Genomic DNA, 27,223 nt, shown 5'->3' with positions numbered 1-27,223 from the left:
TTTTTTTTTTTCTTTTTTTAAATAATGGTTTTTATTTTTTCCATTATAGCTGATTTACAGTGTTCTGTCAATTTTCTACTGCACAGCGAGGTCAGCCAGTCACGTATACATATATACATTCTTTATTCTCATATTATCATGTTCCATCACAAGTGAAGAGACATAGTTCCCAGTGCTATACAGCAGGATCCCAATGCTTATCCATTCCAAAGGCAATAGTTTGCATCTATTAACCCAAAATTCCCAGTCACTCCCAGTCCCTCCCACTCCCCCCCTGGCAACTGCAAGTCTGTTCTCCATGTCTTTTCTGTGGAAAGGTTCATTTATGCCATTTATTACATTCTAGATATAAGTGAAATCATATGGTATTTGTCTTTATCTTTCTGACTTACTTCACTTGGTCTGAGAGTCTCTATTTCCATCCATGTTGCTGCAATGTCATTATTTTGTTCTTTTTTATGGCTGAGTAGTATTCCACTGTGTATATATACCACATCTTCTTAATCCATTCATTGGTCAGTGGACATTTAGGTTGTTTCCATCTCTTGGCTATTGTGAATAATTCTGCAATGAACATGTGGGTGCATGTGTCTTTTTCAAGGAAAATTTTTTCTGGATATATGCCCAAGAGTAGGATTGCTGGGTCATACACGTATAGTTTTCTAAGGTATCTCCATACTGTTTTCCATAGTGGTTGTACCAATTTACATTCCCACTTGGTGATATGTCTAGGTGCAGGTTTGTTTCTATGAACTATACAAAGCCTTTTGAAACAGAAACTCATGTGCTTCACATTTGGAAACTGTTTAATTATTTCTTTGGTTCATTTTTTATCTTTATTTAAATTTATTTTTATTATTATTATTTTTGTCTATTGTCTTTTTAGGGGCACACCCATGGCATATGGAGTTTCCCAGGCTAGGGGTCTAATTTTAGCTGTAGCCACCAGCCTACACCAGAGCCACAGGAACACCAGATCTGAGCCGTGTCAGTGACGTACACCACAGTTCAGGGAGCCACAACCCAAAGAGCGAGGCCAGGGATCGAATCCGCAACCTCATGGTTCCTGGTCGGATTTGTTTCTGCTGTACCACGGCAGGATCGCTCATTCTTTATCTTCAAATTTTATACTATATGACTGGAATTCCTAATATTTGCATATTGAATCTCTTGAATTTGGCACTTTTTGTTTCATCTATTTTCTATTTCTATTATTTTGTTCTACTTTTTATGAGACAATGGATTTTATGTTTAAAGGCTTCTGTTGTTTTTCTTAATTCCTTCTCTCATATTTTCTCATATTTCTCTAATTCTTTCATATTTCTCATAATAGTAAGAGCATTTTTGCTGCTCTTTGAGAGTTACTGTTTCATAGCTTCCTGTTCCTATTTTGTAGATTTCATATAATCTTTTATACCTTGGAAGACACCAATGATAGTATTTTAAGTTCTCTTCTTGCTGTGTGGTTACTCTTTCTTCTAATTTCTTTTTTTCTCTCTCTCTTTAGTCTGACTTTTGTATTATATACTTTTTCAATGACAGATGCCTAGACTGATTTCCAGTTTATAAGGATGGCACTGATATCTGATTAGAAGTTTTGTGCTTGTCAGTGGGCTCTTTTACAATAGGGAGACCTACCTGGCTGTTGTCATTGTTCAATCCCTGAAGTCAATACTACTAGGTCTTTCCTCTTAAACTAGTCCAATTCTCTAGAGAGGATTCTTTCAATCTCCAACACATAAGTCTAGCTGCCAGCACTCTGAAAGCTTAGAGTAGAGAGGACAGGGAAATTTCCATGTCTCAACACTGAGTAGGTAAATTTTTCCTTGTTTTCCCTATTTTCACTATTGCTCCTCCATCTCTGTGCCCATTGGTGCCTGGTGTCTGTCTTTTCAGAGGATTTTGTTTTACTTTATTTAGAGAATAAGCTCCTCTTTTCTAGCTGGATGAGTGGAAAGCTGTTTGAACAAAGGAAGGTGATCTAATCATCTGATGGCTTTTCAACAGTGTTTCTTTCAGTCGTTTCTTTTGCATTTTTTCTCAGGTTTTCTCCCATCACCAGAGGTATGTAAAGCTGTCAATTTCTGAGCCTTTTGGGAGTTCTGTGGTATAAATCAAGTTGCTTCTTGGCTTCCTTCACTGCCAGCTTAAGAATCTATTTTTGTGGGTCTGCCAAGTTAGTTACTACAATTCAGGCATCTGCTTTCCAGCTCCCAAAATTGTTATGCCATTCTCTTGGTCCTTATGAATATATGCTTTTAAAAATATTTTGGCTATCTTTGTAGTGCTTTCTTTGTTTGTTTGTTTGTTTTTTGAAGGGTATGAGTGGGTTGGGAAAAGGGGATGAAAGTAAGAATATAGGTATAGTGTGTGTTTGTAGGTGTATGTGTGTGTTCTACTATTTTTAGCTGGAGGTCTCAAAATAATTATTTTTAGAACTCCTTTTTTGTTCCCTGGCAGAGTGTGTTTTTAGCAGAAATCCTATCTACCATGTAACTGAAAAAAATAAATATTTGAAAAACAGCATTTTCATGAAATACCTCTGGGCATTTTATGAAAAATGGTTGAAAGTTGAAGAGTGAAGTATGATTATCACAACCTCTGGGGAGTCAACAGAAAAGCAAAGGATTTTTAAAGACTCTCCACTATTTTTCAGGCACTGTGCTCTACTCCTTAGGATATGTTATCACATTTTCTTTTGATGCAACAATGATTCCATAAACTAGAGTTTATTACCGTTGTTTTTACAAAGAAGGGAACAGAGGGTAACCCATAAGCTAGAAAACCAAAAACCAAACAAAAGCAAAAATGAAAACACACAGCTATTGAATAAAAATGCTTGCAAGTAAAGCCCCTAATCGAAATTCACTGCGTGGCTGAAACACAGCAAGGTGAGTGAATAGTGCCCTATTACAATGATCCAAATTCTTCCTTGTCACAAACTCCTGCTTGACCTAAACGAAGGAAGGAGATTTCGCTGAGAGTGTGGTCTCTGACTGGAAACAAGGCTAACTCATTCTGTGACCTTGGGCACATTACTTCACGTTCAGGGCCCCCATTTCTCCATCAGTAAAACAAGGTCATCCGAATAAATGGTCTGTTGCATTCTGATGATCTATCTTGCAGATGGTGAGCTGGAGGTGCTGAGAGCTCCAAGTCAGAGGGGAAGTCAAATACTCGGCCACACTCTCACTCTCTGTTTATGCTTTTTTGCAAGAAACTGCCCAACCCATAGTTCGACGGTCTTCCAAATGCCAGTGGGCACGAATGATGGTTTTCTCCCAAGTCCCTCTTCAGAACTGAATCTCTCCACATCCCTTTCAGGGACTGCACTGTCTCCTCTAAGCTCAAGGTAAATAAATACTCCAAGACGTGGAACAGAACTGGAAGTCACAGTTGGAGAAAGGAGGCGGCAAACCTTGGACCTTTTACCGTATGGCCTTACACTTTTGATTATTTTATGAAAGCATGAAGTGACATGTTGGTTTCTTCAAAGCCATTCTTGTACATGCCTTCCAGGGTTATAAGCCATGTGAATTTAGATAATGAGGTAATTGGGTTTAATGACTGAAGCAGTGATTCAGGAAGGAGTAGACCCCAAATTATTTATAATAATTGTTACTAATACTTGTATGATATTACTAAAGCAACCTCAAAATGGTAATAACTGCCATTTGAGAAATGGAAGTGATCATACATATAATTTTACCCAAGTTACCTGTGCCTGGATCTGGAATCTAAGACTCAGAGAGACAATGGAACTTGAGCGAAAATTTGACCAAAATTATGCTAATTCTTAATTTGATGCTTTTTTTTCCCCCTGTAAATAACTTCCTTGCTCCCTTGCTGGTGATATCAATCCATCTCCTTCAACAAATGTCATAGTGCTGATTTGTAACTATGATTGACATCTGTGACAGAATATTTATTGGTTTGCTGGTTACTTTGATTAATAATGATGTTCCAGCAAAATTAAGTTTAGGCTACTCATAGAGAAATTAGATCAAAAAAGGCAAGATGTAGAAGCCTGATTTCAACACCAAAATCATCTAAATACAATTGTAATAGTATAAGTAAAATGAAATAACATTTTATGCCATGGTATAAATAATAAAAGTTTGTTTTCATTTAGTAATTTTATTCTCTCTGTTTATTCCAGGAATATTATACATTCGGTGTTGTCCGTGTGCTTTAGAATGATTATCTCATTCAGTTGTCATGATATTAAATAAAGTAGGTGTAATGAGTATCCCCCTCCCCTAGAGCTCAGAGAGATAGGTGAATTTCTCAAGGTCTACACATGGTATTTCCAGGATTGGAATATTATTCCAGACAGATCTAATTTGCAAATGTCAGGGTTTTTATTGCTGAGTTACACTTCCAAAAATTTCCCCTAAACTGATAAATTTTACAGGAAGCACTCCCAAGAAAGATTTCACACATCTTTAAAGCAATGCTCTTATTGCAGTTTTGCCAACTTTATCACCACTATTTAAACCAAACCAAATGCTTCTTTTATCTGGGTGGCTATTTGTTTAGCAGTGTCTTTCTCAGCATCTTGATCTTTACTTTTATCTTTTTGTCAGTGAGAATTTTGCTGATACCAGAGTCATCTGTGATTTCTTAGTAGAGTCTTTTGTATGTACTCTAAGAAATATTATTATTTTTTTGTGGTCCCAAATCAACTTATCTCAAATGGTGGTGCACTGTAATATTTTATTGACACTTCATCCTCATCATACTAGTTTATATCTTAAGCTTGATTTTTCTCATCCTTCGATTTCTTTATGAGAGAAAATATCTAAACTTAATCTTTTGAGACTTGTGAAAATAAGTTCTTCAACTTCTTTATTTCCAGTTTCTTTAGTTCAAAAACAGATAAAATAAGATAAAATTAGGTAATCATTCTTTCATGCAAAGTTATTGATATTAACATAGCTAATTACAATTATGTGTTCATTGAGTTGGTAAATTAATTACTTAGACTTAAAGAGACAGGGATTCAAATGCTGACTTTGCCCTTTTAGTAAAGGTTTTGGGGTATGTTTTATTTTTATGGAAAGTAGTACTATTATCACTTCCACCCAGGGTGGCTGGATGAACCGAGATTGTACGCGGGGAAGAATAAACAATGCCTGTCATGTAATTCGTGTTAAATAATTGTTTATCATTTATTGATTCAGACTTATTCACCCCCAGAACTGCTTCTTCCTAGTATAAGGAATTAGTATAAGTATACGGAGCAAGCAAATTGGTTATACAAGGTAAGCCATTTCAACTGTATTGAAATCATTTGCCTGAAACGTTTTTGTTCCCATTCAACATTGCTTGTTTACACGGTGTCGGATCAAATGGGAGAGAGAACAAGGTGATTCACGATCATCCTCCAAAGAGGCAGCTGCAACATAAACGATGTCTCAGGAAACAGCATAATCTGTTTATGTGGCCACAACTGTGTGATCTCTGACCTGTCTTAATCTTCAGGGGTGGATATGTGTGGCACTTTTGTCCCCAGGTGGAACCGAATATTGACCAAAAAAAAAAAAAAAAAAAAAAAAAAAGAGAGAGAGAGAGACCCACCATTAATTTGTGTATTTCTTTTATATCATTGCAGATATCTTGAAAACCTTTGGTATAGGTTTCAAATCTTCACTTGCTTCATTGAGCTCATCTCTCCTGCTTTGCAAAGGTAACAAGGGTTTTCATGAAATCTCATCTCTTGAGGATTTGGGATGCTCTTGGGTATCTGCAGCAGTAAGAAAACAAGCTAAAGGAATGTGGAAACATGAAGCCATCTGGCTGCTGGTCCACTTTCACACCGGCTCTAGGGGTCACTGAGAGCCCTCCAAGGGCTGTTGAGACCCAGTCCAACAGGAAACATTTGATCCCAGCCCAGCAGTGCCCCAACATGTGTACTCACATAAGGGTATTGTCACCAAACTGGGTGAATTCTCAGAGAAGATCTGAACTGGGCAACTTGAAGAAGGGGTTTGGACACCGATTTCAGAGCCCTTGGAACTAGCAAACCCAAGTCCTAAGCACTTGGAGTAATGTCACATTTTATACTATGCCATTTTTTTCTTGAAGTATAGTTGATTTAGAGTGTTGTGTTAGTTTCAGGTGTACAGCAAAGAGATTTAGCTTTATATCTATAAAATCCCTTTTTCAGTTTCTTTTCCATTATAGGTTTTTATAAGACATGAAACATAGCCTTTTTTTAATTGAGTGTGTGCCACTGGAAATTGAAAGAATTCAGTGTGGGAGGGTCTTTGCTTTATGTTAATTATGACAATGTGTGGATAATATCTAATCCCTGTCTCCCAGGATCCTTGGTGGTAGGCAGACAAATCAGTGGGCATTGACAACATGAGGGGTAATGTGTTATGACAGGTTCAGCAGAGACAGTTAAGACAGATTCATTCCTAAAAGAGAAGGTGGGTACCTTTTTAGCTCAGAAAGATCCAAAATGACTAGACATATTAATCATTCAACAAGTAATGAACACGTAACTATGTGTGGTATTCTGTGTACTAGTCCCAGGTGAGCTGTCTTAAGAAGTGTATTAGTCTGTTATGGCTGCATAACAAATATAGCTGTTTCAGCTGTGGCTGAAAACAGCAGGAATTTATTTTCTCACATTTCTGGATTTCAATATCAAGGTGATAACAAGGTAGGTTTCTCTCTGAGCCATCTTCTCCAGTCTTATTGGATTGTAGGCCATCTCACTGTGTGGTTATATGACCCCCTCTTTGGTACAGATGGAGAAAGAAGGAGAGAGTGAGCTTTCTGATGTCTCTTCTTAACACTATTCCTATCAGCTCAGGTAAGGGAAGGAAATAAATTAAATCTCTAAAGACAGGATTGAATTTGCCTTGCTCAGTGGGTAGTATCTTTCTTATTCTAATGAGTGCTTCCCAAAAAATAAGCATTCCCAGTGTCTACCTAGTGATTTGCCACCATGAAACCTGCTGCAGCATGGATAGGTGGAGAAGCCAATCAACTCTTGTCAACAAGGACCAGGATGATAAATTAAGATGAAGCCAGTGGGTCTGGTGTGATGGCTTCTTGGGGCTCATCTTGAAGTGCTTCGGTGAGGTCTGTTTTGTTTTGCTCTGTTTGGGATCATTTCTTTTGCCACTCCAGCTATGCAAAGATAATAATCGCAGCAATAGAACCGGTGACCTTTCACCCTCTCTCCCTTTGATAAAGTCTCATTTTCTAGCAAAACTATGACAAATGTCTCTTCCTCCACCTTCAGTAAACTAGCAGATAGTCTGTCTATTATGCTTAATATCCTCTTACCCCCACAAGCCACTGGTATTTGGTTTGGATTCCTCTGAATGGGGTGAACTTTATATCTCTAACCTATGAAAAAGCTTTGCTCCTTTGCAGTGTTGGTGGGGCTAAATTTGTTTTCACAGCTGGTTGTACTTGGAGAAGGGTTAGCCGCCGTCTTGAAGGTTCTACCACACCAGTTCATCACTGAGCCTGCTGTGTGGTGGGGACTTTGAGCTGTTAACGGGAGGTGTGGAGGGAAGTCTAAATTAATCATTTATGATTTATTTATTCTTTTTTCCATCATGGAGTAAAATGAGCAGATGCCAACATTTCTAGGGCCAGGGCTGTCTAGATGATGTGATGTTTGATAACTGACTCCTAATATTTATCTGCCAACAAGACCAATCTGCAGGACTAATACCAGAACTATGTACTTACAGACCACTTCACAATTTACAGATAGGTGTTTCTATGCTTGGCATCGATTGATTCCTATACAAATCCAGTGAGTTAGAGGCTACATTCTTTTATATAATCATTTCACAGGTGAGGAAAAAAGAAGCCCAGAGATGGTAATGTGGCTTGCCTGAGGTCACACAGCTTGTATAAATCAGGTGAACATCTTGAATTTCGAAATTCCTAAAATCTACTCTGTTTCCATGATGACACGGAAAGAGAGACACAGTATGGGGCCTTTCTCTGCCACAGAGACAACACCTAGGTTCCCTGCCCCTTCTCTAGCAAGGCCCCCAATTCTTGATATTCTGCCTTTGATTCAAATATTTTAACCAGCCTTAATGAGCACCTGTGTTGCTTGGTACTCAGGATATGGAAGTGAACTGAAACAGAGAAATGGCCTTGAAGGAGCTTTCACTCTGGAGCTGCTCTATCCAGCATGATAGCCACTAGTCACATGTGGCTTTTTAAATTGAAGTTGAATGAAATTAAGTATTCAGCTACTCAAGTGCACTAGTCCCATTTCAGGTTCTTATTAGCTACACGTGATTGATAGCTGTTATACTGAACACCACGGAAAGCTAGTTGGGACAAAATTGTTTGAAAGTGAAAACAAGTAGGTGGGCTCAAAGAGGTGAATATCTATTAAAGGAGACAGACTTGAAAACACAACATTAAGTTTATTATGAAACCTGATATCTTTCCCCAATAGCACTGATTTTTCAGTTTTTTTCCCCCTGTGCTAGTGAATAAGATGATGCAATTATTTATCCAACAAAAAATATTTGAATATTCAGTAGGTGCCCTGCTCTAGGCACTGGGAATCTTCTGGTGAGTAGGGCAGAAAAGATTCTGTCTAATACCAAGGAGAGTCAAACGATTAGGAAGATGAATAAGAAAATACTGTGCAGTAATTATTAGGGGTAAATAGGAAATTAAAATATGCGGCTATTTAAAATAGTGACCAGGTATGACTGAGATAGGGCAATGAGGAGGATGTCTCTGAAAAAATGACAATGGACCGGAAATGCAATGGGACGAAGGAGCCAGTTATGAAAAGATTAGGGAAAAGCAATATCAACACTGGGAACAGGCAGGAAGAACATTCTTGTGTGTTTGAGGGACTTTCAGAAGGCGAGATTATCTGGAGCATGGTTTAAGAGTTGGAAAAGACCTCGTGTCCATAGCAACACTAGTTACAACAGTTGACATGGAAACAACCTAAATGTCCATTGAATGATGGATAAAGAAGATGTAACATATAATATGCCCACCTCCATACACACACACACACACACACACACACACACACACACACACAATGGAACACTACTCAGCCATAAAATGAATGAAATCATGTCATTTACAGCAACATAGAGAGATCTAGAGATTATCATGCTAAGTGAAGTAAGTCAGATAAAGACAAATACCATGTGATATCATGTATATGTGGAATCTAAAATATGACACAAATGGAGTTCCCATCATGGCAGAGCAGAAACAAATCTGATTAGCATCCATGAGGATGCAGGTTCGATCCCTGTGCTCATACGGTGGGTTAAGGATCTGGCATTGCTGTGAGCTGTGGTATAGACTGCAGACATGGCTAGGATCTGGTGTTGCTATGGCTGCATGTAGGGTAGTGGCTACATCTCTGATTTGACCTCTGGCCTGGGAACCTCCATATGCTGCAGGTGCAACCTTAAAAAGATAATAAAATAAAATATGACACAAATGAACTTATCTAAGAAAGAGAAACAGACTCACAGACGAAGGGAGTAGGGTGAGGGAGGGATGGAGCAGGAGTTTAGGGTTAGCAGATGCACAATTATCTATAGAATGGATAAACAAGGACATACTGTATAGCACAGGGAACTATATTGAATGCCTTGTAATAATAATGGAAAAGAATATGAAAAAGAATATGTGTATATAACATATATATTTGATCAGTCTTCTGTACAGAAGAAACTAATACAACATTGTAAATCAATTATGCTTTAATAAAACAATTTTTTTAAAGTTGGAAAATAGATTGTGAGGAAATAAGCTGAGGATAGACAGAGATAGGAGTCTGGATTTTATCCTAAGGCAGTAGGAAACATTTAAGGTAAAAACTTTATAGTAGGAATCTGCCATGATCTAATTTGTAAGATAAGGGATGGCTTTCCCACAGCATCTAGAGTGGATTATACTGAGGTAAGAATGGAAACAGGAAATCTAATTGGTCAACCTTTAAAACAATTCAGGTGATAGAAGATGATACCTTGGACCAGGAAGTAGCCAGGGAAGATAAAGATGTACTTCAGAGGTTGAGTTAATCAAATACACTCATGTATTGGATATAAGAGAAAGAGAGGTGAGATTCTAAACACAGAGCTTAGCAAGGTGGCAGAGGAGGTGCCATCTACCAAGAGTGAGAACTTTGGTAGGTGTCCGGAAAGGATGAGCTAAGGGAGAATGAGAGAAAACTGAGTTAAGTTGGAGGTGTGTATTAGGTAGCCAGCTAAAGATACCAAATGATTGTTGTTTACATGAATTTGGGAAATATTGCAAGGCTAGAGGAAACATTTTGGATTCTTTGATACACGCCAGTGGTGTTTAAAACTAAAACACTGGGTGAGTGAGAGAGTGAATGCTGAAGAGAGGTGAAGTCCCAGAACTGAGCCTAGAGTCACTCCAATATTTAGAGGTCAAAGAGGAGTTCCCATCGTGGTGCAATGGTTAGCGAATCCGACTAGGAACCATGAGGTTGCGGGTTCGGTCCCTGCCCTTGCTCAGTGGGTTGACGATCCGGCGTTGCCGTGAGCTGTGGTGCAGGTTGCAGACGCGGCTCAGATCACGCGTTGCTGTGGCTCTGGCATAGGCTAGTGGTTACGGCTCCGATTAGACCCCTAGCCTGGGAATCTCCATATGCCCTGGGAGCGGCCCAAGAAATAACAAAAGGACAAAAAAAAAAAAATTTAGAGGTCAAAGAGAAGGAAAGGAATCAGCCAAGAAAAGCCCCACTGAGGCGAAAGGGAAAACCATAAGCGTATAGGGTCAATGAAGCCAAGAGAAGAGAGGGTTTTCAAAGAAGGGAGTCATCACCTGTGTCAAATAATGCTAAGATCAAATCCATTAAAAATAGGTCGTGACCACAGAATTTTGCAATATAGAGATCCTTTTAAACCTTGGTAACTGAAGTCTTTGTCCTCTTGCGAAGAGAGTGTGAGGTGGGTGAAGACTATGCTTTCAAACTCTTCTTATAAAACAGAACAGAGAAAAGAAATGACAACTTATCATGTATTTTATTAAAACCAATATATCAAAAATTCATTTTCACCCACAATGGATCTTAAAAATTAATACTAAGGTAATTTAGATTTATTTTAATTGAACCAAGTCTTCAAAATCTGGTGTATATTTTACAGCACATCTCAATTCAGAACAGCCACATTTCAAGCACTCCCGTATGGCAAGCAGCTATCCTTTTAGGAAGCACAGGTATAGGGGGACCCAGAGCCCCAGTTCCAATGCTGTGGTGGCCAAGAGGAGAACAGAGACCCCCTCAGAAATCTTCTCTTACTGAGAATATCTTCTAGATGGGAATATGCTGTCTCACAGAGTTGCTTCAGAATTGTCCTATGATTTAACATCTTTCTTTAATATAGTGTTTTCTTCCTCTCAGATAGGTACTTGGAAGCCTCAGATAATCAAATTTTAAGAGATGTGAAGTCTGTGAAATTTTAACGCTAACTTTGATTTCAAGTTAAAAGTGATATCTGAGAACTTGGTTTGTAAGAGGGAGAAACAAAATCAATACCAAGAACTGCTTTTTCTGGTGTCCACAAGTTAAAAAAATGTGGATTAGCAGGATATGAAGGTGAAGCAGAATTTGGAGAACTCTGGAAAAGTCGTTAATGTTGTGGTTTTGCACAGTCTTTGTAAAAGTTGACCTTTCTGAGTTCAACTCAAACCAGGATGTTGGCGGTGGATAAAAATCTCTGTTTCTGAGTCAAGTGTCTGGCCTCTGGGAATTTGAAGAGTCATTGCCAATAGGAAAATGTGTTCAGATAGCAGCTACAAGCACAGGGCCTGATGCAGAGAAGAGGTGCTACAGAGGCTTCCTGAAATGTATTGAGGATGTGTAATAAAGAGGAAAACAATACACATTCTCTAAAAGAAAAACGGTAAGCAAAAAATTTTAGAACATTCCGTTGAGGGTTGCATGCGTTCATTTTGACTAATGGTTATTAGTTAGTCATTAAATAACTCAGAGATTCTGCAAATATTTACCAAATCCCAGTGTATGATGCCCTAGACTACGCTCTGGGGATATGGAAATGGATGTCGGTCCTCATCTTCAAAGAGTTCCAAAGCTAATTGGAGAGACTGACAAACAGACATTTAGGTAGAAGATGACAGGTACCTGGACAAAGTAGGCACCTGTTATAATAGCATATAAAATGAGTCAGGTATTAAATATGGAAGGCTTGGGAAAATGTCTCTGGTATAATGTTTAACAGTGTTTCACTGGTGAAAGAAATGTTAAGATTTGAACAAACATTTTGTTTTATTTTATTGTGCTTTTGCTTTTCTACCCATTAATCTATGTGCCTGCCATTGTTCACATGGGCTTGTGATGATGTTCCAGCTGATGGGTCCATCAGTTTATTTCTGTGGATTTGTGCCAAAGTAGTTCTATAAAACTGATTATGGTACACAGTATAAAAACATTTGTATGTGAAATGATGAGAGAAAAAATATCAATCAGAGGCTGAGTAGCTGGTATAACCAGAACTGAAGCAAGGAAAAGGCCAAGCAAAAAGATGGCCAGTCCAGTAGGGCAGGAGGAGATCAGCAGGAAGCCTATAGTGTAGTCGTGACTGAGACAGAAGATGATGCTATAGCCAAGGTCAAGAGCCAGTCTTGCTTGGAGATTGGTTATGTAAAAAAGACTCGAGCAAATAAATTAATATAATGAGGATCATGGGAGCCATGATTCTCACTATTGGAGAAGAGAGAGAGAAATATGGAAAAGGGGGAAACTAGATTACCCTAAAGTTTAGATTAGAATTGGAGGTGCCAGAGTAAACACATGGTTTTCAATAATAGTTATAGATATATAAACGAATATAAAAGTAAATGTGCAGAGACAAATATTTAGGTAGATGCATACATATTTATTAGCTGTCTATTAAGAGGGCTTGAAAAAAAATGAGACCTGAGAAGCAATGTGTAAATGTTGATACCGAGACCAGATGTTGGTTTACAAGTATCATTCTCACTGAAGGGAATGAGGATTCCATGGAAAAATGGATGGCTTTGAGTATGGGTCTACAAAAATATATGTTGAACGTGGAGCAACTTATTTTGACAGATGGTAAAGAACTATTCAAAGAATCATGATGGCATATCAAAGGCATACAGAAGTCAGTTTGGATGGGCTTCCACTGATGGAAATTTAGACACACCAAGCATCAATATAATACTATTGGATCTGAATCTACTGAGTTAAGTAGGAATCCATTAGTTTCTGGATATAACGAATTAATGCAAAGAAGAGAAAATTCTTCCTTAATAGTGGAATGACAAATCATAAACACAGATGGAGTTAATATAATTTTAAAATCACTATAAGATAACCATTATAATGTTAACTGGTTAAAGTAAGATCATCAATCTCTAAACTGGTTAAAGTAAGATCATCTTCTAAACTTCTCTTTAAGAGAAGTTTAAAGAGAAATAGGATATTTTCATAGTCTCAAAGAATTTCCTAATAAAATACTTACTACTTATGAAGAAAGACATAATCATTGTATAGTAGAGAAACCTAGCAGACTCCAATTTAACCATATGGTCATAGTTTATCTTACCTATACTGGGACAAATCAATACTGTATACTGCACATCAGGATTCTGAGAGCACAGAATCAGTTCTGTGACATTGCTTCTCCAAATGCATAATTAAATGTAATCATGAGGAATTATTGCATTGATTTGAATTGATTTTTATAATTTTTTTCTTTTTCTTATTTTTTTTTTCTTTTTAATGGCCACACCTATGGGATATGGAAGTTCCTGGGATAGGTAGGTGTTAAATCAGAGCTGCAGCTGCCAACCTACACCACAGCAATAGCAATGTGGGAACCAAGCTGCATCTGTGACCTACACCACACCTTGCAGCAGCCAGATCCTAACTCACTGAGTAAGGCCAGGGATTGAACCAGCATCCTCATGGACACCATTGGAGTTCTTAACCCTTGGAACCATAACAGGAATTCCTGAACTTCCTGATTCTGAGGGCAGTAATGAGGTCATGTAAGAGATTTTGTTTGTTTTTTAGGAAGTATGTACTGGAGCATTCAGGATAATAGGGAATAATGTCTACAAATTAATATCAACTGTTTCATAAAAAATCAGTATGTGTACATGCGAGATGAAAGGGAAAATGAAAATTAAATGCGGTAAATGTTAACAGTTGGGGAATCTGAAGCATCTTCTGTGTTCTAGTTGAAATTATTCTATTGTTTTGAATTATTTGTTAAATAAATAAAATTAGGAAAAAACATGTAAATTAAAAAAAAAAAGCAAACATGGCCAACGCTGGTACTTTCCTATCTCCAAGATAACTTCAATCGTGGTTTTGTTCAGACATCAGAAAAGGTAAGCTCAACTACTTAATCTAGGAGGTAGTTAATATGGGACCCAGTTCTGGATGATGAGATATAAGAAGAATGACTGGGAACCCTCGGGGAAAAGATTTTCCTGCGTGAAAACAGGAAGTCCTACAAAGAGAAATTCCCTGTTCCATGATCTACTTGTATCCTGCCTACCCATTCGCAATGCTGCCTCTGAATGTACTTGTGATACTTGGTACACTTGCAGCCACTGGTAGTCATGAGGTCAAGTTAATCTTAGAGATGTTAAACTCGAGCCCTAATGTCATTTGCCTCTAAGGCAACATCAATAGCCATTACCTATCTCCAGATTTCTTGTTATTGGAGCACTATAAATGAGTTTCGGCTATTTCTACTCGGATGTTATTAATTGCAGCTGTCTGCGTTCCTAACAGATATAGACAACAATAGCAACAACAAAAATGACTTCCACAAAAGAGCTGGTAGAAATAAGTGAGCCATCACTCTAGAAAAACGTAACCTAAGATAGTACCAAATAAGCATTGTGTTGGATTTCCCATGGAAAATTATTGGTTTGATTATTAATATGTGGTTTCATACCACAAGGATTGGTTAGACTTGTTAAGAAAACAGAAGGGCATTTTGTCTACTTATATCTCTTTGCTTTATGGTATTGTAGGCATTACGAGGGATTTATAAATGCTGAATCTTAAGAACCCACTAAGAACACTCACACAAGGCCAAGTTCAGTTTTATGTCTGTACCTCGTCTATCATGTGCAGAGATTTTCAGGAAACATTCCATTGTTTTTGTAAAAGGATCCCTGATGCCTGAATTCTAGAAATTCATTTCTGTACCAGGATGTGGTCATCTGTGAAGATAGAAATATTTTTACTGAATTTTTGTGAATTCATTTTCCCTCTTCTCATTTTTTTGGTAAATTTTGTGTAACCTTAAACTGTTCCATATTCTCAAACACCCAGTTAAAACATAAGACCTGGCATTATTTATTTTAAGGATTCACATAATCCAGTAGTGAAAGGCAGGTGCTACTGTGTGGCATCTTGTAATTAGCATGAAAATATAGAGCAAGGGCTTTGAATAAGAGAGGGCATATATAAGGAACTCTTCAGTTGAGACAAAAATGTGGTGTGACTCCGCCCGGTAAATCCTTGTGGGGAAATGAAATTCATTTTTTGTTACTACAACAACAAAAACTTTGGGGGGAATTTTGGTTGACACTGATTCTATTGTACATGAGCCTGAGAGAGAATGGACATCTTTACAATGTTGAGCCTTCTAATCCGTAAAGAGGATATATATTTCAATTAATTTAGATATTCTGCAATGTCTCAATAGAATATTATCTGTTAATTTGAGGAAGTTTTGCATATCTTTTATTGGATTTATTTATAAATACTTGATACTTCTGAATATCAAGTATATATCTCTATGTATTTTTTCTCTTTGTTGTGAATATATAGAAATCAAGCTGATTTTCCCAAAATAATTTTTAAATCCAGATATTTTTCAATTTATAAAATTTCCTGTTTGTAATAATTTACTTGTAGATTAATTGCGATTGTCAATACATCCAGTCATACCACTGGCAGATAGTGGGCTATGTTCCTTCATTTCTAATTCATATGATTTTTCTTTTTCTGCTACATAGTTAGTAGTCCTGAACAATACTGAAAAGTCGTGTTACCATGTGTCCTTGTCTTGTTCTCAGTCTCAGAAGAAAGATATTCTATATTGCTTGAAAAGGATGTTTTGTCTGTTTTATCTATGCTATTTACTTGCTCATAATATCTTTCTAGGTTTTTAATGTATTCAAGATCTGTAATGTGTTTCTGCTTTCACTCTTTTTTTTTTGTTTTTTAGGGTCACTCCCAGTGGCATATGGAAGTTCTAAGGCTAGGGTTCAAATCAGAGCTGCAACTGCCAGCCTGCACCACAGTCACAGCAATGTCAGATCCTTAACCCACTGATCAAGGTCAGGGATCAAACCCGCATTCTCATGGATCATTGTCAGGTTTGTTAACCACTGAGCTGTGAAGGGAACTCCCTCTACTTTCACTGTTTTTTGTTTGTTTGTTTGTTTGTTTTTGTTTTTGTCTTTTGGGGGCCATACCTGCGGCATATGGAGATTCCCAGGCTAGGGGTCGAACTGGAGCTGTAGAACTGGCCACAGACACAGCCACAGCAATGCCAGATCTGAGCTGCATCTGCCACCTATATCACAGCTCATGGCAACACCAGGTCTTTAAACCACCAAGCAAGGCCGGGGATCAAACCTGAGTCTTCGTGGTTACCAGTTAGATTCATTTCCACTGAGTCATGATGGGAACTTCTGCTTTCACTCCTGATGTCACTTTTTGTGTGCCTTCTATCTTGATTAGTCTCACCAGAGTGTTTCATCAATGTTACTGATTTTCAGAGCACCAATTTTAGTTTTGGTGATAGTTCCTATTGCACATTTTTTCTATCTCAGTTATTATTCTTTCTTCCTTCCTTCCTTCCTTCCTTCCTTCCTTCCTTCCTTCCTTCCTTCCTTCCTTCCTTCCTTCCTTCCTTCCCTCCTTCCTTCCTTTCTCTCTCTCTCTTGTCTTTTTGTCCTTTTAGGGCCACACCTGCAGCATATGGACGTTCCCAGGTTAGAGGTCCAATTGAAGCTACAGCTGCTGGCCTACACCACAGCCACAGTAATGCAGGATCCAAGCCATGTCTGCAACCTATACCACAGCTCACGGCAACACCAGATTCTTAACCCACTGAACGAGGCCAGGGATTGAACCCGTGTCCTCATGGATGCTAGTCAGTTTTGCTAACTGCGCAGCCACGGCAGGAACTCCCTCTTTTCTTTATTATTTCCTTCTATTTTCTTTTTATTTTGCCTTTTTTTAAAGCAAGTATGTGCCTTAGAAGCTATTCCTATCCCTATGATACTGTTTTGCCTGCACAAGTCTCGATATGTATTATTATTGAGTTCAAAATATTACCTAAGTTCCCTCTAGGTTTTGTTTTCATTTTTTTTAACTGAGAAATAATTGACATATAACATTACATTTGTTTCAGGTATACATCATAGTGATTCAATATATGTGTATATAGTAAAGTGATCACTACAATAAGTTTGTTTAACATCCATCCCCATATATGGTTACAACTATTTATAATAAGAACTCTTTAAGATTTACTCTCTTAGGAACTTTCAAATACAAAGTAGGGTTTTATTCTTTAAGTTATTATTATTATATCCAATTTGTTTTATTTTTATTGATGCATATTTGATTTACAATATTATATTAGTTTCAAGTGTACAGCATAGTGATACAGTATTTTTTATCAATTACACTCCATTAAAAGTTATTACGAGATAATGGCTATAATTTCCTATGCGGTACAATACATCCTTGTTGCTTATCCACTTAAAACATAGCAGTTTGTATCTCTTAATCCCATACTCCTTTCTTGGTGGCCCCCTTCCCTCACCCCACTGGCAACCACTAGTCTGTTTTCTATATCTGAGAGTCAGTTTCTGTTTAGCTATGTACACTTTGGTGTTTTTGTTTTTTTTAAACTCCACATATAGGTGCTATCATACAGTATTTGTCTTTCTCTGACTTATTGCATTTCATTGAGCATAATATTCTCTAGGTCCATCTATTTTGCTGCATGTGACATAATTTCATTCTTAGTTATGGCTGAATAATATTATACTGTATGTGAAAACCACATTTTCTTTATTCATTTGCCTGTTGGACACTTGAGTTTCTTCCGTATCTTGGCTGTTGTGAATAGTGCTGCCATGAACACTGTTGGTGGAAATGCAAATTGGTGCAGCCACAGTGGAAATTAGCATGGAGATTCCTCAAAAAAAAAAACACTAGAAATGGAACTATCATATAATTGAGCAATTCATCCGGAAAAAGTGAACACATGAATCCTAAAATATTCAATTCAGTATTATTAATAATACCTGCCACACTATGCATTATGTCCCTAGTACTTATTTATTTTTTATAACAAAGTTTGTACTTTTGACAATCTTCACCCATTTTACCCACTCTCCACAATCACTTATGGCATTCTGTTCTCTGTATCTATGAGATTGGTTTTTATTTTTTAGATCCCACATATACGTGAGATCATTCAGTATTTGCCTTTCTCTGTTTGACTTTATTGCACTTAGCATAATGCTCTCAAGTTTTATCTTTGTTGTTGCAAAAGGCAAGATATACTTCTTTTTATGACAAGATAATATAGTTATATGCTATATAATATTATAGTTATTTTATTAGTATAATATAATATAATATTATATATATATATATGTGTGTGTATATATATATATATATATCCTTGACTATTTTAAATAATGCTAAAGTGAATGTGGGAATGCATGTTTCTTTTTGATTTTTCATTTCTTTGGAAAAATATCCAAAAATGGAATTTCTAGATCACATGGAAGTTCTAATTTCAATTTTTTGAGAAAACTACATACTGTTTTTCCCAGTAGCTGCAGCCACTGTTGGTGGGTACACTGTTGACTATACACCTATTGACAGTGCACAAAAGGTCCCAAGATTCTTTTTTTTTTTTAAGCTAAAGATACTTCCTCTCAATGCACCTATGTTTTGTTCAGCACTTTGCAGTTTACAAAGATCTTTCAAACCCACTGTCTGTCTTAACTTTCATAGCATGAACAAGATAGGTGAGGCAGGAAGTTATCCATCCTGCGGCTAGAAGCAGATCCACAGAGATTATGTGGTATGCCCTGTATGACGCATCTAGCAAGTGGATAGGCTAACACTCAAACCGAGTCCTTTATGATGCTGAGTCTGATTACCCTTCTGCATAGAGTTAATGAGCCTTTACGATTTATTTATGACCTTTTTCTTATTTTTAAATAAAAGCAGTTAATAACTACTATATGTCATAATATACCATTTAATATTCTATGCATTTATATATACATATTAATTTATCTAGTTCTTAGGAAAAGTTTTGTGTCATTATCATCGTTATCTACATTTTATTGAAAAAAAACACTGAGGCATGAAAAGTTCAAATGATAAAAACAAGTTAAAGCAATTAAATGGCACATTTGAGATTCAAACCCAGGATGTCTGGCTCCCTAAATGAGGCTTTCGGGCATCACACGACATAGTCTTCATAACAACTAGATGCCAATTTTAGGCTTAAAGATACCCTGCTCTCCATAAAGAGTACGAATACCTTTGATCTCTATGCTCATAGTCTTTGTGTTCTGGAATACTAAAGCCACAAGGAAATCGTAATATTCTCTAATACACTAATTTTATGTAGCAAAATGCTCATAATAATCCAAAATGAAATCCTGGTTGGTTGTTTCTTAGATGCTGAATCTCTAAATACTTTCTTTTCTCTTCCGTTAAAGGTCTGGGATAGACAGCATAGGACTCCTAGGGCTCCATTATTTTCCCTCCCAGATTTCAGGACTCTGGTCAGGCCTCATTAATGTGCAATTCCCTTTTTGTTTGTTTCTCCAAGTGGCACTCTGGTCCTCCCTAGTTCCCTTAGGCAGATGGCCCCATAAAGATGGCCTTCAGTCAAGTTGGAGGAATGAGGGGAGACACCCCAAGAATATTCTCTGGTCACTGTCTTCCTCCCTATGTCCTCTATGAATGGGGGGTACATGACTAGCTTAGCATCTCTGAGAAGCTGGGGGAAGAAAGGAGTGAGGGTGAAGGAGTATGGCCATTGATTTATTCAGTTCTTACTCTTCCATGAGACCTGGTGATCCTCCACGACTTTCACATAATTTCTTCATAAATATGTTTCAGGATTGAATCCAACTTCCCTCTCACCTCTGTCGTCTTGCTCTACTTACCTTATAACTGCTGTTTATCCATTTTTCCCATTTCCTGAATCCTGGTTATAGTCAGTGCTTCCTTTCTGTTCACACATCTTATTTCTCCTCTCCCCCCAAAACCTTGCCCCCCACATTCTGAATTCTTGCTCCACAGTATAGTAGCAACTGTTGATTGGGTTTCTACTGTGTGCTCACGAAGGAGTACTGACAAGTTTGATACCTATTCATCATGACACAACTATTATATGACAGCATCTGGATATTGGGAGTTTCCCATACCAGATTTTTTTTTTTTCCTTTTTAGGCCTGTACTTGCAGTATATGGAGGTTCCCAGGCTAGGGCTCATGTGGGAGCTACAGCTGCCAGCCGCAGCCACAGCAACTCGGTATCCAAGCCACATCTGCGACCTATACCACAGCTCATGGCAACACTGGACCTGTGCCCCACGGATTGAGGCCAGGGATAGAACCCATATCCTCATGGGTACTAGTTAGATTCATTTCCCCTGCACCACAACGGGAACTCCCCTGATGCCAGATTTTATTGCTAAGTGCTGTTCTATTATCAACAGTTGTATGGTAAAGAAGCCTACTATTTTCTCATTCTCTTCCTAGAGTGTTTCTTACGCTTCCTACGTTTCACTGAATTCGGTTAGGGAAATATCATGTCCGCTGCAGCCTTCTAAGAATGTTGATTCTTCTTTATGTTTCGAGGTTGATTTTGTGTCCCTCCTGATTCCCAGAGCTGTGTGTCAGCATTATTCCTCGGTGTTCTTTTAAAACTTAGAGGTTTGCCATTTAACGGCATGATTTTTTTTTTTAATCTGCCGAACTTCTGAGCACTCTTTGTTGATTAATAGCTTTGGCATGTTATTTATGTTTTTTTTTCCTCTTCCAGTCTTATTGAGATATAATTAACATACAGCAATATATAAGTTTAAGGCGTAAGCATAGTGACTTGATTTACATAATCATGAAAAGATTACCACACGTTTAGTGAACACCCATCATCTCATATAGATAGAAACTTAAAGAAATAAGAAAAGGAGTTCCTGTCGTGGCGCAGTGGTTAACGAATCCGAGTAGGAACCATGAGGTTGCGGGTTCGGTCCCTGCCCTTGCTCAGTGGGTTAATGATCCGGCGTTGCCGTGAGCTGTGGTGTGGGTTGCAGACGCGGCTCGGATCCCGCGTTGCTGTGGCTCTGGCTTAGGCTGGTGGCTACAGCTCCGATTAGACCCCTAGCCTGGGAACCTCCATATGCCGTGGGAGCGGCCCAAAGAAAAAAAAATAGCAAAAAGACAAAAAAAAAAAAAAAAAAGGAAATAAGAAAAATTTCCTTGTGTTGAGAACTCTTTGGACTTATTCTGTCAACAGTTTTCACATATAACGTACAGCAAAGTTAATGATAGTTATCATGCACATTGCTTCCCTAGTACTTACCTCTCATTGTAAGTTTGTACCTTCTGACTACCTTCATCCAATCCTCCCTCCCCCTGCCCTGTGACTCTGATAACCACAAATCTGACCTCTTTTTCTATAACTTTGTTTGTTTATTTCTGGAGTATAATTGACCTACGACACCATGTTAGCTCCTTGTACACAATGCAGTGATCTGATACTCCTATGCATTAAAAATTATCACCACGATCAGCCTAATTGCCATCTGTTACCAAACATACCAACATGTTATACATGATTATCAACTGCGTTTTCTTTAGTGTGCTTTTCATACTCGTGACTCATTTGTTTTGCAGCTGGAAGCTTGTATCTCTTAAGCTCCCTCATCTCTTTCTTTCCTCGTTTCACCTCCTCTGGCAACCACCTGTTTGTTCTCTATATCTATTATTCTGTTTCTTTTCTGTATTTTTTTTTGGTTTGTTTTGTATTTAGATTCCACATATAAATGAAATCATGCAGTATTTGTCTTTCTCTCTCTGACTTATTTTATTTATCTTAATACCCCCTAGGTTCATCCATGTTGCTGTGAATAATTGGAGTCCTGCTTTTATCTTTAAAAATACCCTGGAGGAGTGAGCCAGCATTGTAGTCATTGTCTGACAAGGCAGAGAGCTAATGGTATGGAAGTAAAGTGAAGTGCTCTCAAGAATCCTTCTGTGGATCACTGATATAAAGTCTAGACACAGCATAAAAAAACAACTAGTAAGACACTGGAGAGTGTCCAAAATGAGACAGAAGCCAGAAGATAGTTCATCTTCAGAAAAAACTTCAACAGGAAATGGAAACGGTTGAAAGCTTGCGGCTTTGTCTTTGCAGGACGCTCATCATGAGTTGGAAGCAGAAACTCACAGCCTCATTACTCAGGGTGTAAAAAACCAAGAACATAATTCTAGAAGAGAGCAGGGTCCAACGTATGAATATATACTATGTGCAATTCCTTGTTTGATTGTGCATGCTAGTGGTTATACTGAGAGGACTCAAAGAAAATGCAAGAAGAGAAATAATAGAACCTATCCTTAAAAGACAGAGCTGTACTGGGTGATATCCATGAATACGCTCTTTTTTTTTTAATTAAGTGTATTTTCCAAATATGTAGCTCACATGGCAAAAAGCTAAAAAGCCTTATTGGCTTAAAGGATCAGAGAACAGAGACTGAGGCAGATAGAGAATTAGCAGAGGAATTTCCAGAATCAAACAACCTGAGAGAGGATAAACTCCAAAATATGAGTAGAAGCACTACTTAAATCTGTAATGGTTACCAAATTATAAATATAAGGGGATAATACAAAGAGATTGGGTTGTAATAGCAACAACCTGAAGCTGTAAGAAGTATGTAAAGATTTGAAATGCTGCATATCATGGAAGAGACGAACAGAATAACCAGAACAACACACAGATTGCAAAATAGCTCTGCAATAATATCTGAACTATTCAGTTTTACACTGAAAATTTGAAGACATACATAGTGACAGTAAACCGTGATCCATACTCAGGAAAAATGACAGCAAATGGAACAGAGACTAAACATGCCCACATGTTATATACGGCAGACCAAGATTTAAAAGTATATGTTATGAATACCTTCAAAAATAAAGAAAAAATATCAAGGAATTAAAAGAAAAAAATGATCCTAATGAAAAAATTAGAGAATTTGAACAGAGAAGCTGAATCTATATAAATAAGTGGATAGAAATTTCCAGTAGACAAGCACAAAAACAGAATGAAAAGTTGAAAGAAGATTCAGTGACCTCAAAAGATAGAGCAATAGAATTTACTCAATCCGAAGAACAGAGAGAAAAAAGGCTAAAAGGTTGAATGTGCTTAAGAGTATAGCTATGATAAGAATGCTAAGTTTTCAAAAAGAGAATGAGCTGAAAGGAAGCCTCCTGAAAGTGTGATAATGGGAGATGTGCTGTTGAGTTTCCAGTTTCTGACGGGTGACAAAGAGCCTACCTTCGCTAAGCTGTTGGATACTTTTTATGGTAGGCACCAAGACTCAGACTACTTAAGTCAGAAATTTTTAGCAAGTGCTCTGGGCAATTCAATAGCTTAGGAAGAAATAAGGCATTTTACGTTCAAAGATTTGGGAAGTCAATGGTGGAGTTAATATGACCCAGTGTTGTGCAGTTAAGAGTTTGTAAGATTGTGTTATTGGCACCAACTTGTCTTCTTGCCCTGTATCCATGTCCTTTGCATTTAAAATTTTCAGTGCATCCATTCCAAGGGCAGTGGGCTGGAGGGATAATTTCTACTCCTGATCTTGTCATGAGACTTGATGTGGCCAAGTAGATGTTTGCAGAAATGAAGCAAACAACGTTGTGAAAAGTGTTTGCACGTTAGGCTTGCTTGCTCCTTTGATTCCATCAGTTTCTTGAGAAGAACATGCCTGCATGTTCTAGCCTGGGTTAATACTGGGGGTAGAATGAAGGACATAGGAGTAAAGCTACATCAATTAAATTGCCCAGCCAAGTCTAAGCTTAGAGCAGAGTGTCCCATCCAACCTTCAGAGGGATGCATTTGTCCACAAAGATCATCAGAGTCATCCCAATGAGCCCAGGTCAGCCAACGCTGTGATATCCCATGGACCTGTAAATTGTAATAATAAATGCCTATTGTTTTAACCCACTAAGTTTTGAGGTCACTCGTTCCATACAAATATTTAAGTGATAGAATATTTAAAAGTTTCAAGCACTGTGACAAATGCTTTATATATATTATCTGGTTTAACACCCAAAACATTTTTGTGAGATAGATACTGTATTATTTTTAACATTTCCATAGTAAGAAACAAGGACTCCAAATGTTATTTTACTTTTCAAAGTCATACAGCCATGGAATGAAGCCAGGATTCAAATGTAGGCAGCCCATGTCACATATTATATATGCCTAAGAATCTGTGTCTGTTAGAGATTTTTCTATCTCCAAATTGTCAGAATTGCATGCTGAGAAAGGGAACTAAAAATAAACCTTGCAGTAGGAATATAGAACATTTCAAAATATGTAATAACAAGAAATTTCTTTTTAATCTTTCTCCCTACACACCACTGACATATACAAACGCTGTAATACAAATGCTCAAAGTAGTGAAATACCAACTTCTGTGCTTGCTTACATTCAGAGTCAGAGGGTGCCAGGAAAAACATATGCTTGCTGCCATGCATGGGTATTCATTCCTAGACCTTCACGATGCCTCCTACTAATTTATTTTCATCACTGGCAGTTTGAATTGTATTCCTCTCTCCCCCCCCCCTTTTTTCATCATTCAGCACCACTTACAAAAAGTAAGAGAAAAAAAATAAAAGCTCTAACTCCTAAAATTTCAGACATATGGTGGGGATTAAACAGGTTCTATGGGGTTGAGAAGCAGGGGACTTGAACTCTTGACTTGTTCCTACCCTCAAGTGCCCTTAGGTTGTCAGGCAAGTCTTTTTCTTACATCTTGTAGCCTTGATTTTCTCCCCAGTATAATGGGATAACTACCAGCTCTGGAAACCTATGAAACCCATTTATTTCTCATTCTCTCAAAAGTAGGTTGTTGTCCACTAGCTATATATCAGATCGAATGCTACTTAATGAGATACGGAAAAGGAAACAAAATAAAATCCTTGCAAGAGTGCTCAGTCTGGGAAATAGAGATGGAGCCAATAAGTAAAAAATTACAGAAAAATGTAATAAGTGCTCAGTGTTATTTTTGTCACAAAAATGTATTTGCCATAAATTTAAAACAATATGGTACAGAAGTTTCAATTAAATAATTTATTTCTAAATATGTTTCATATTCTAAGAGACTAGAACCAAAATTTTTTCGCTAAACATAGTACTTTTGACAACATTTTCATCACAATATATGACTTATGCTTTTTCACTCTCTTTAAAAAAAAAAAATCTATGTGTTGAAGGCCAAATAATACCTTGGAAATATCTACAACCTGGTCAGATATATATATGTATACAGTATACATGTACATTCTCGTATATGTGTGTGTAGACACATATATGTGTGTACATAATGCATATTATAGAAGAAAAGTGACTTAGAAAAAGGCCAAGACCACTTTTGACTCTTGGGAGGAATGGAAAAATAAAAAGTATCATGACAAGTTTATCATTTATCTGATGTCAATAAAAGTATACAAATACTAAACCTGCTAATTTTCTTTTCGTTTCCTCTCAATATTTTCCTTGTGGTATCCTTGGAGAAGTTGGAAAATTTATGGACTTAGTTTAGAAATACATTGAAAAAACCTACACTGTAGGAGTTCACGTCATGGCTCAGTGGTTAACGGATCTGACTGGCATCCATGACGATGCAAATTTGATCCCTGGCCTTTCTCATTGTGTTAAGGATCCAGCACTGCAGTGAGCTGTGGAACAGGCTGGCAGCTACAGCTCTGATTCGCACCCTAGGTTGCGAACCTCCGTATGCTATGGGAGCAGTCCTAAAAAAAAAAAAAAAGCTAAACCTACATTTTATCAAAATTGCAATGGATATCACTTTGATGTCTTAATGAAAAGTAAGTTTAACTGTGACTAATAGAAATAAATAAATAGCCATTTTTTAACATGAAAGAACTTTTATTTCACTCAAAGGGACAAAAATGTCTGATGATTTCTTGCATTCACTATGTTCCAGGCACCATTCTGAGTGCATTCCATTTGTTGATTTATTTACCTGTTACAGAACTCTATGGGATCTTATTATTCTCGTTTTATAAATGAAGAAACTGAGACAGAGTATATAACATTCCCAAGCTTTTGCAGCCTGTGAGTAGAGGAGCCAGGACTTGAACATAGGCTACATATGGTGTTCCACCCCCAGTGAAGATGGAACTCCACAGATTCTTTCTCATATCCAGCTCCAGAGACTATGTTTCTTCTCATTCTCACTCAATGCCCAGAGGTCAACCATGCCTGGTGAAGATGAAACTCCACAGATTCTTGGTAGAGTGGCCCTTATTTTCATGAAGCAGCATGGTCTCCATGTTCCAGAAGCAGTACAGAACAAGAAATGAAAAAGACTATCTGTGTAAGTAGTTTTACTTGTAAAATGATTTACATTTTCCTTGTGACACCTCTGCTGACATGTATCTTTCACACAGCCACGTCCAGCTGCAAAGTGTCTTGGAAATATAATCTTCATTCTCTGTTCTGGCCCCCAGGCTACAAATGTCTTGTGTCCATGGAAAGAATAGAGATGGATATTGGGCGACTATTTTTATTGTCTTTACTTCAGAGATACTTTTTATAAGGCTTATACATATGTAGCAGCAATGAATCCAAATTGTTTTTTAGGTGGTCTGTTTGGAAAAATATTCTTTTTCTTATATGCTAAAGGAAACAATCATTGTTTCAAGAACTAGGAAACACTGACTGTTCAATTCCAGTTAGGTGATCTAATTTATATATATGCTATTTTATTTTCTGTTAAGGTATTGAGTTCTGAAAGCCCAGACTCACATATAATCCTTGTTGTGAACCAAGAACTGAAGTGCCAGTGGGAGACAGTGAGCTGACCACCCCAGATCTCTGTGAAAACTATCATAAAAGAGT

The 27,223-nt window shown here is 37.5% G+C and overlaps 1 long non-coding RNA gene across 3 annotated transcripts; it reads left to right on the top strand.

Moving 5' to 3' along the window:
- On the top strand, window positions 1–26,046 carry LOC102160670. Of its 3 annotated transcripts, XR_297478.3 has the most exons (4): window positions 1,009–5,264; window positions 5,615–5,689; window positions 11,405–11,906; window positions 22,183–26,046. It is a non-coding gene; the product is annotated as an uncharacterized LOC102160670 (long non-coding RNA). The 3 variants fall into 3 exon arrangements; XR_002346560.1 differs by having other exon boundaries at window positions 1–5,689; XR_002346561.1 differs by lacking the exon at window positions 11,405–11,906.

This window comes from Sus scrofa, chromosome 8 (genome assembly GCF_000003025.6).
Source record: "Sus scrofa isolate TJ Tabasco breed Duroc chromosome 8, Sscrofa11.1, whole genome shotgun sequence".
Taxonomy (NCBI): Eukaryota; Metazoa; Chordata; class Mammalia; order Artiodactyla; family Suidae; genus Sus; species Sus scrofa.
Note: the sequence above shows the minus strand (reverse complement) of the source record. Positions and strands in the feature narration are given on the sequence as shown.